The sequence below is a fragment of the Fistularia commersonii genome, unplaced genomic scaffold (genome assembly GCF_037954325.1).
Source record: "Fistularia commersonii isolate RoL2024-O1a breed Wild unplaced genomic scaffold, RoL_Fcom_v1.0 HiC_scaffold_58, whole genome shotgun sequence".
NCBI lineage: Eukaryota > Metazoa > Chordata > Actinopteri > Syngnathiformes > Fistulariidae > Fistularia > Fistularia commersonii.
The window spans coordinates 435,001-445,000 of NW_028234016.1; positions in this window are offsets into that span (position 1 = coordinate 435,001).

Below are 10,000 nucleotides of genomic sequence, written 5' to 3' on the forward strand. Positions count from 1 at the left end.
GCGAGAGCGGAGGAGCCGTCCACCCGAACGCCGCCGCGAGGCCGGCCGGCGGGGGCCCTCCTACGGCGGGTCACGTGTGCCGACTCGACTCGGAGACAATCAACCACCACGCGTCAGGGGAGAAAATAAAACCCTCCTCCTAGACGGCCACTCCAACACTATCCCGCGGGATGTCCCCTCGAAAAAACGAGTAAAGTCCCTTGCAGCGCGGACAAAGGAAAAGCCCGTGGGCTTTATGGGCTTTACCTTCTCTCCCATTAGGAGTGCATTGAGAAACCTCAGAAATAACCCAAGAAAGCTTCTTGGAGAGATTGCTGTCACCCTCACACTGTCTTAAAACAACACTCGTTTGCTTTCCACACGGATTTTAGGCCGCTTTTTACAATTGAACACCCAAATTGCTCCATTTACTCTCACTGCGGCGGGCCTCTGGTACTCCATGGAGTACCAGGACTAGTTCGGCCCGGCGTTCACCCCCCCGAGGAGTACCAGGGCCCAGAGCGGAATACATGGATGTTATCGCCCTGTTACCGAATTATATCGATACCGATGTGCTTTTCACCTCATTGCTGAGTGGATTTATAAACAGGAACACCGAAACAGCTCCTTTCAGCTTCACGGCAGAAACGCCCCTGGTAATCCATGGAGTACCAGGGGAAAGCCTGTAAAATAAGCCCATACACACTCTAACATGGCCTTTATCACCCTGTTACTGCATTACGATGACACCCATTTGCTTTTGATCTCATTGTCTGCCAACGTACGGAAAAAGCGGGGGGGCATTAAGGGGGGAGAGAGAGAGACATGGAGATTTTCTCAGCCTCTCATTCTTTTTTTTTTTTTTTTTTTAATTGAACATAAATAGTACACGCAAATGTACAAATAAACATGGCAAGGTAGAACTGAATGTCAATGAAACAACCAGGCATGAAGAAGAAAAGGACATAAGGACATTCGTTCTGTATGTAATCAGAAGTTAATAGTGTTAACGGTTTGTGAGAAATTTACATTGCTAGACAAAAAAAGAAATTAAAAGGAAATAATTAAATAAATAGATAGACCAATGAAATTAAAACCGAAAAAAAAAAATGCAAGGGGAATACGACATGTAATTAAGTTGGCGATTCACAAGGAATCTCAGACATCAAACTGTATATTTTTTGTTGTTTATATATAAACATATATAAACAAACATATATTGTTTGTTGTTTATTTTTGGGATATATTGAGGAATATTTAATGGAAAGGAGTCACAATCGCTTTTTGACAATGTCGAAGTGTATAGGTGGCTATAGAATTTAAAGTTTTCATTGGAAATGATAGCCTCATCTGTAATTTCCTTGTTGTTAAGACGGGCTTCCGCTTTGCTCCGCTCCTCCTCTCCTCCGCTCTTCCGCTCCGGGCCCTGGAACTCCCGATCCGCGGGACTTCGGTGAATTCCGGGCCAGTTTTTTTGCTCTTCTGCTCTCCTCCCCTCCTCCGCTTCTTCGCTCCCCCGCTTTGGACCCTGGAACTCTTGAACAGGGCCGGGCTTCTGCCCTCCGCCTCTCCTCTGCTCATCCGCTCCAGGCCCTGGCACTCCCTGTGATCCAGTCATTCGCATGTGCGTGCCCGGAGGTCCGGGAGCTCCACTCAAACGTCCGGGGGGGGTAAGGGTAAGGGGTCCTGTCCCCCCCCCCTCGCCGCCTCTGAGAAGAGAAACATCTCCTCCACTCCTCCGCTCCTCCGCTGCGGAACCAGGTATTACCGATCCGCCGGACTCAGGCGAATTGCAGAAAGGGGTTTTGCCGTCCTCCGCTCCTCCGCTCCTCCGTTTCGGGCCCTGGAACTCCCGAACCGCTGGACACAAGCGAATCACGGTCCGGGCTTCTGCTCTCCTCCGCTCCTCACCTCATCCGCTCCAGGCCCTGGTACTCCGTGTCCGCGGGAACCCCCCCCAACCCACAAAAACAAACTCTCACACACACACAAACACACGCACACACACACACACACACACACACACACATACACACGCATACACACACACAAACACACAAACACACACAGACACACCTGAACTCATCATAGCTGTGCTAATAGCATTGGCCGAAACGTTTCCACAACCAAACCAACATTAGCTCATCCACTCATTCACATATGTGTGTGCCCAGAGGTCCGGGAGCTCCAGTCATAAGTCCGGGTGATCTATGTCCGGAGAAGGCTCACATTAGCCGCTCTAAGGGGTCCTGCTGCCCCCCAGCTTCCCGGCCTTTGAGAAGAGACACATAACTCCGCTCTTCCGCTTCTCCGCTATGGGCCCTGGTACTCCCGATCCTCCGAACTCAGGTGAATTGCGTGACGTGCTTCTGCTCTCCTATAAGCCCCTACACACTTCGAACACGGCTGTTATCACCCTGTTACTGCATTTCAATGACACCCATTTGCTTTCGATCTCAGTGTCTGCCACCGTACGCAAAAAGCGGGGGGTGGGGGGTGGGGGGGCATAAGCGCATTCGTGCTGTAAGTAATCAGAAGTTAATAGTGTTAACGGTTTGCGAGAAATTTTTAATGCTAGACAAAAAAAGAAAATTAAAAGGATATAATTAAATAAATAGATAGAAAAATAAAATTAAAAACGAAAAAAAAAAATTGTGAGGGGAATATAACATGTAATTAAGTTGGCGGTTCACAAGGAATCTCAGACATCAAACTGTTTTTAATTGAACATAAATAGTACACCCAAATATACAAATGTACAAATAAACATAGCAAGGTAGAACTGAATGTCAATGAAACAACCAGGCATGAGGAAGCAACGGACATGAGGACATTTGTTCTGTATGTAATGAGAAGTTAATAGTGTTACAGGTTTGTGAGAAATTTACAGTGCTAGACAAAAAACGAAATTAAAAGGAAATAATTAGATAAATAGATAGACAAATGAAATTAAAACCAAAAAAAAAAAAATGCAAGGGGAATACGACATGTAATTAAGTTGGCGATTCACAAGGAATCTCAGACATCAAACTGTATATTTTTTGTTGTTTATATATAAACATATATAAACAATCATATATTGTTTGTTGTTTATTTTTGGGATATATTGAGGAATATTTAATGGAAAGGAGTCACAATCGCTTTTTGACAATGTCGAAGTGTATACGTGGCTATAGAATTTAAAGTTTTCATTAGAAATTATAGCCTCATCTGTAATTTCCTTGTTGTTAAGACGGGCTTAGCTTTGCTCCGCTCCTCCTCTCCTCCGCTCCTCCGCTCTTCCGCTCCGGGCCCTGGAACTCCCGATCCGCGGGACTTCGGTGAATTCCGGCCAGTTTTTTGCTCTTCTGCTCTCCTCCCCTCCTCCGCTTCTTCGCTCCCCCGCTTTGGACCCTGGAACTCTTGAACAGGGCCGGGCTTCTGCCCTCCGCCTCTCCTCTGCTCATCCGCTCCAGGCCCTGGCACTCCCTGTGATCCAGTCATTCGCATGTGCGTGCCCGGAGGTCCGGGAGCTCCACTCAAACGTCCGGGGGGGATAAGGGTAAGGGGTCCTGCCCCCCCCCCCCTCGCCGCCTCTGAGAAGAGAAACATCTCCTCAACTCCTCCGCTCATCCGCTGCGGAACCAGGTACTACCGATCCGCCGGACTCAGGCGAATTGCAGAAAGGGGTTTTGCTGTCCTCCGCTCCTCCGCTCCTCCGCTCCTCCGCTCCTCCGCTCCTCCGTTTCGGGCCCTGGAACTCCCGAACCGCTGGACACAAGCGAATCACGGTCCGGGCTTCTGCTCTCCTCCGCTCCTCACCTCATCCGCTCCAGGCCCTGGTACTCCGTGTCCGCGGGAACCCCCCCCAACCCACAAAAACAAACTCTCACACACACACAAACACACGCACACACACACACACACACACACACACACACAAACACACAAACACACACAGACACACCTGAACTCATCATCGCTGTGCTGATAGCATTGGCCGAAACGTATCCACAACCAAACCAACATTAGCTCATCCAGTCATTCACATATGTGTGTGCCCAGAGGTCCGGGAGCTCCAGTCATAACTCCGGGTGATCTCTGTCCGGAGTAGGCTCACCTTAGCCGGTCTAAGGGGTCCTGCTGCCCCCCAGCTTCCCCGCCTTTGAGAAGAGACACATAACTCCGCTCTTCCGCTTCTCCGCTATGGGCCCTGGTACTCCCGATCCTCCGAACTCAGGTGAATTGCGTGACGTGCTTCTGCTCTCCTATAAGCCCCTACACACTTCGAACACGGCTGTTATCACCCTGTTACTGCATTTCAATGACACCCATTTGCTTTCGATCTCAGTGTCTGCCTCCGTACGGAAAAAGCGGGATGGGTGGGGGGGCATAAGCGCATTCGTGCTGTAAGTAATCAGAAGTTAATAGTGTTAACGGTTTGCGAGAAATTTTTAATGCTAGACAAAAAAAGAAAATTAAAAGGATATAATTAAATAAATAGATAGAAAAATAAAATTAAAAACGAAAAAAAAAAATTGTGAGGGGAATATAACATGTAATTAAGTTGGCGGTTCACAAGGAATCTCAGACATCAAACTGTTTTTAATTGAACATAAATAGTACACCCAAATATACAAATGTACAAATAAACATAGCAAGGTAGAACTGAATGTCAATGAAACAACCAGGGATGAGGAAGCAACGGACATCAGGACATTTGTTCTGTATGTAATGAGAAGTTAATAGTGTTACAGGTTTGTGAGAAATTTACAGTGCGAGACAAAAAAAGAAATTAAAAGGAAGTAATTAAATCAATAGATAGACAAATAAGAAATTAAAACGAAAAAAAAAAAAAAAAATTGCAAGGGGAATGTAACATGTAATCAAGTTGTTTTTTTTTTTTTGTTTTTTTTTTTTACCAAAAAAAAAAGGAACCTCGGACATGGGTAACTATATTTTTTAGTTTTTGGATTTTTCCATAAGTTTTAAGGATTTTTTTTTTTTTTTTTTTATATTTCAAAATCGTTTATGAAGACATTAAAATTTGGGGAGCATTTTTGCATTCTGTTCTTGTGAATGAAGAACTTGGCCAGGCCTAAAAGAACATTGACACAGAGTTCATCTGTTATGTTGCTTATAAGTAAACAGAATGTTATATCATCTTTTGAGAAGGAAACTGGTGACGATGGAATGAGAAGGAGAAAAAATATATGGTCAGTGGTTTCAATGTTGTCTTCACAAAATGTACAAATATTATCTTCAAAATTAAAGCGTACCCTCGATAATTCCTTAGATGGGTAGATGTCAGTCATAATTTTGAAGTGGGTCTCTTTTGCCTTGGGGGTATGGGTAGAGTCAGATACATGGTTCGCAGCGTGGCAATCGATTCCTCATCAAATTTATTTAAAATATCCTTTTTTTTTTTTTTGACGTCCAGGGAATAAGTTTCCTGTGAAACATTTCCTAATAAAGGAGTTGCCGCGCTTTCTGTCCACAATTGAGATTCCCTGGAGTGATAGTCGGGGTAACTGTGGTTGTACGGTTCGGTGCGTCATTATATTTTTGGTCAGGAATACAAATTGTCGAGGCAGTGCGTTTCGTAACTTTAGCAACTCTAATATGGGAGGCTTGAATCTGTGTGTAGTACAGAACTGCTCATTGTCCAGAGGACTGCCAGTGTCATCCATCAAGTCAATTATCGACCATATACCTTTCTCAAAGCATTCCTTGTAAAACAGAGGTTTGTTGCCATGCAGTACATATCGATTGTTCCAAACTATTATACTGTGTGGTGAGAAATTGTGTACGTATATCATTTTCCAGTATAATAATATTTGTTTATGGAACTCTGAACATTTGACAGGAATCTTGTTGATATCCAAGTCAGAGATAAGCAGAAGACTCAGGCCGCCGACTTTGTTGAATAAGTAGTTTGGAGTACAATACCAGAAAGAACGATGAGGTTTGATCCAGGATTTCAACCAGTTCACCTTCAATGTCCCATTCAAGCAGTCCGACTCTATCACTTTCAGCCCTCCTTCACTTGTTTCTTTCACCATATGTGATTTTTCTTAGATGGTGTGGTCTGTTCCTCCAGATAAAGTTGAAATTGATTTGGTTAACAGATTTTACGAGTTGATTTGGAGCAGCATTGGAATACGCTGGGTATATACATCTGGATAAACACATCCATTTTAGTCAAATATATCCGGCCTAATATTGATAAATCTCTCTGGAGCCATATATTAGAATTAAGCTTTACTTTGATTCAGTTTAGATTCAATGTTCCTGGATTGATTTAACGTTTGGTCCTTGGATAGGAAAATGCTCAAGTATTTTATTTCTGATTTCATAGAAACATCGCTGATTTCCTTTAGTGGCGAGTCATGCAGCGCAAGAAGTTTGCATTTCTTTAAGTTTAATGACAATCCTGAAGCCTTGGAGAATGTTTTGGTTTTTTTCAGCACTTATTGGGACTTGATGTTCATTTTTCAAAACTAAGGTTGTGTCATCCGCCAGCAGGCTAATAACAATTTCTGTCCCCAACATTACTTCTGTCCCACACGTATACACACACACACACACACACACAAACACACACACACACACACACACACACACCTTAATTCCACTCTTTTATATACGCATGTCTGGAGTTCCGGGAGCTCGTTCTCAACGTTCTGGGGATAATCATAGCTGTGCTGATAGCATTGGCCGAAACGTATCCACAACCAAACCAACATTAGCTCATCCACTCATTCACATATGTGTGTGCCCAGAGGTCCCGGAGCTCCAGTCATAAGTCCGGGTGATCTATGTCCGGAGAAGGCTCACATTAGCCGGTCTAAGGGGTCCTGCTGCCCCCCAGCTTCCCCGCCTTTGAGAAGAGACACATAACTCCGCTCTTCCGCTTCTCCGCTATGGGCCCTGGTACTCCCGATCCTCCGAACTCAGGTGAATTGCGTGACGTGCTTCTGCTCTCCTATAAGCCCCTACACACTTCGAACACGGCTGTTATCACCCTGTTACTGCATTTCAATGACACCCATTTGCTTTCGATCTCAGTGTCTGCCACCGTACGGAAAAAGCGGGGGGTGGGGGGGCATAAGCGCATTCGTGCTGTAAGTAATCAGAAGTTAATAGTGTTAACGGTTTGCGAGAAATTTTTAATGCTAGACAAAAAAAGAAAATTAAAAGGATATAATTAAATAAATAGATAGAAAAATAAAATTAAAAACGAAAAAAAAAAATTGTGAGGGGAATATAACATGTAATTAAGTTGGCGGTTCACAAGGAATCTCAGACATCAAACTGTTTTTAATTGAACATAAATAGTACACCCAAATATACAAATGTACAAATAAACATAGCAAGGTAGAACTGAATGTCAATGAAACAACCAGGGATGAGGAAGCAACGGACATCAGGACATTTGTTCTGTATGTAATGAGAAGTTAATAGTGTTACAGGTTTGTGAGAAATTTACAGTGCGAGACAAAAAAAGAAATTAAAAGGAAGTAATTAAATCAATAGATAGACAAATAAGAAATTAAAACGAAAAAAAAAAAAAAAATTGCAAGGGGAATGTAACATGTAATCAAGTTGTTTTTTTTTTTTTGTTTTTTTTTTTTACCAAAAAAAAAAGGAACCTCGGACATGGGTAACTATATTTTTTAGTTTTTGGATTTTTCCATAAGTTTTAAGGATTTTTTTTTTTTTTTTTTTATATTTCAAAATCGTTTATGAAGACATTAAAATTTGGGGAGCATTTTTGCATTCTGTTCTTGTGAATGAAGAACTTGGCCAGGCCTAAAAGAACATTGACACAGAGTTCATCTGTTATGTTGCTTATAAGTAAACAGAATGTTATATCATCTTTTGAGAAGGAAACTGGTGACGATGGAATGAGAAGGAGAAAAAATATATGGTCAGTGGTTTCAATGTTGTCTTCACAAAATGTACAAATATTATCTTCAAAATTAAAGCGTACCCTCGATAATTCCTTAGATGGGTAGATGTCAGTCATAATTTTGAAGTGGGTCTCTTTTGCCTTGGGGGTATGGGTAGAGTCAGATACATGGTTCGCAGCGTGGCAATCGATTCCTCATCAAATTTATTTAAAATATCCTTTTTTTTTTTTTTTGACGTCCAGGGAATAAGTTTCCTGTGAAACATTTCCTAATAAAGGAGTTGCCGCGCTTTCTGTCCACAATTGAGATTCCCTGGAGTGATAGTCGGGGTAACTGTGGTTGTACGGTTCGGTGCGTCATTATATTTTTGGTCAGGAATACAAATTGTCGAGGCAGTGCGTTTCGTAACTTTAGCAACTCTAATATGGGAGGCTTGAATCTGTGTGTAGTACAGAACTGCTCATTGTCCAGAGGACTGCCAGTGTCATCCATCAAGTCAATTATCGACCATATACCTTTCTCAAAGCATTCCTTGTAAAACAGAGGTTTGTTGCCATGCAGTACATATCGATTGTTCCAAACTATTATACTGTGTGGTGAGAAATTGTGTACGTATATCATTTTCCAGTATAATAATATTTGTTTATGGAACTCTGAACATTTGACAGGAATCTTGTTGATATCCAAGTCAGAGATAAGCAGAAGACTCAGGCCGCCGACTTTGTTGAATAAGTAGTTTGGAGTACAATACCAGAAAGAACGATGAGGTTTGATCCAGGATTTCAACCAGTTCACCTTCAATGTCCCATTCAAGCAGTCCGACTCTATCACTTTCAGCCCTCCTTCACTTGTTTCTTTCACCATATGTGATTTTTCTTAGATGGTGTGGTCTGTTCCTCCAGATAAAGTTGAAATTGATTTGGTTAACAGATTTTACGAGTTGATTTGGAGCAGCATTGGAATACGCTGGGTATATACATCTGGATAAACACATCCATTTTAGTCAAATATATCCGGCCTAATATTGATAAATCTCTCTGGAGCCATATATTAGAATTAAGCTTTACTTTGATTCAGTTTAGATTCAATGTTCCTGGATTGATTTAACGTTTGGTCCTTGGATAGGAAAATGCTCAAGTATTTTATTTCTGATTTCATGGAAACATCGCTGATTTCCTTTAGTGGCGAGTCATGCAGCGCAAGAAGTTTGCATTTCTTTAAGTTTAATGACAATCCTGAAGCCTTGGAGAATGTTTTGGTTGTTTTCGGCACTTATTGGGACTTGATGTTCATTTTTCAAAACTAAGGTTGTGTCATCTGCCAGCAGGCTAATAACAATTTCAGTCCCCAGCACGTCTAACTTTTGGATATCGTTGCTCTTTTCAACATAAACGGCTAGCATTTCGGTAGCAATTATAAATAAATAGGGTGAGATGGGGCAACCTTGGGGGATTCCCACATCAACATGGAAGCTCGGAGTGGTGCCGCTTGGCAGGGTGACACAGCTATGAATATTCTCATAGAGCCCACGGATCACATTCCTGAATATTTAACCAAATCCAAAATGTTCGAGCGTTGCTATGATAAATGGATGTTCGACCGAGTCAAAGGCTTTAGAAAAGTCCAAGAAGGATATGCGGCCATTATCTTCAATGCGATACGCCTCTAAACCCATCGCTCGCCCCGACTCGGGGAATCCTAGAGCCTACTTGCACCCCCGCCCTAACTTAACTCCCTCACTCGTGGAGCTCCCTGAGCTCCACACATCCCGGAGCATCACGCCGACTCATTCACATTTGAATGATTGTCTTTATTTTATGTCCGCTAGATAGAGGCATCCGCACATGCGCATCAGTGGAGCTTCAGGCCGGCTGAGGCATGGACTGAAAATCATAAAGACATGTGTGATGAGCTAAAAGGAAGATAAGCATATTTTTATAATAAATGTAAGAAAGAGAGGGTAATGCAGCCTCAGGGCGGCACTGGCCCGTGTCTCTCCAAGCCTGCCTTTGGGGGGGGGGGGGGGGGGGGGGGGCACGGAGCAGTGTCTCCCTGTGCCGGTCCCAAGCCCGGATAAATGCAGAGGGTTGCGTCAGGAGGGGCATCCGGCGTAAAACGTTTGCCAAAAC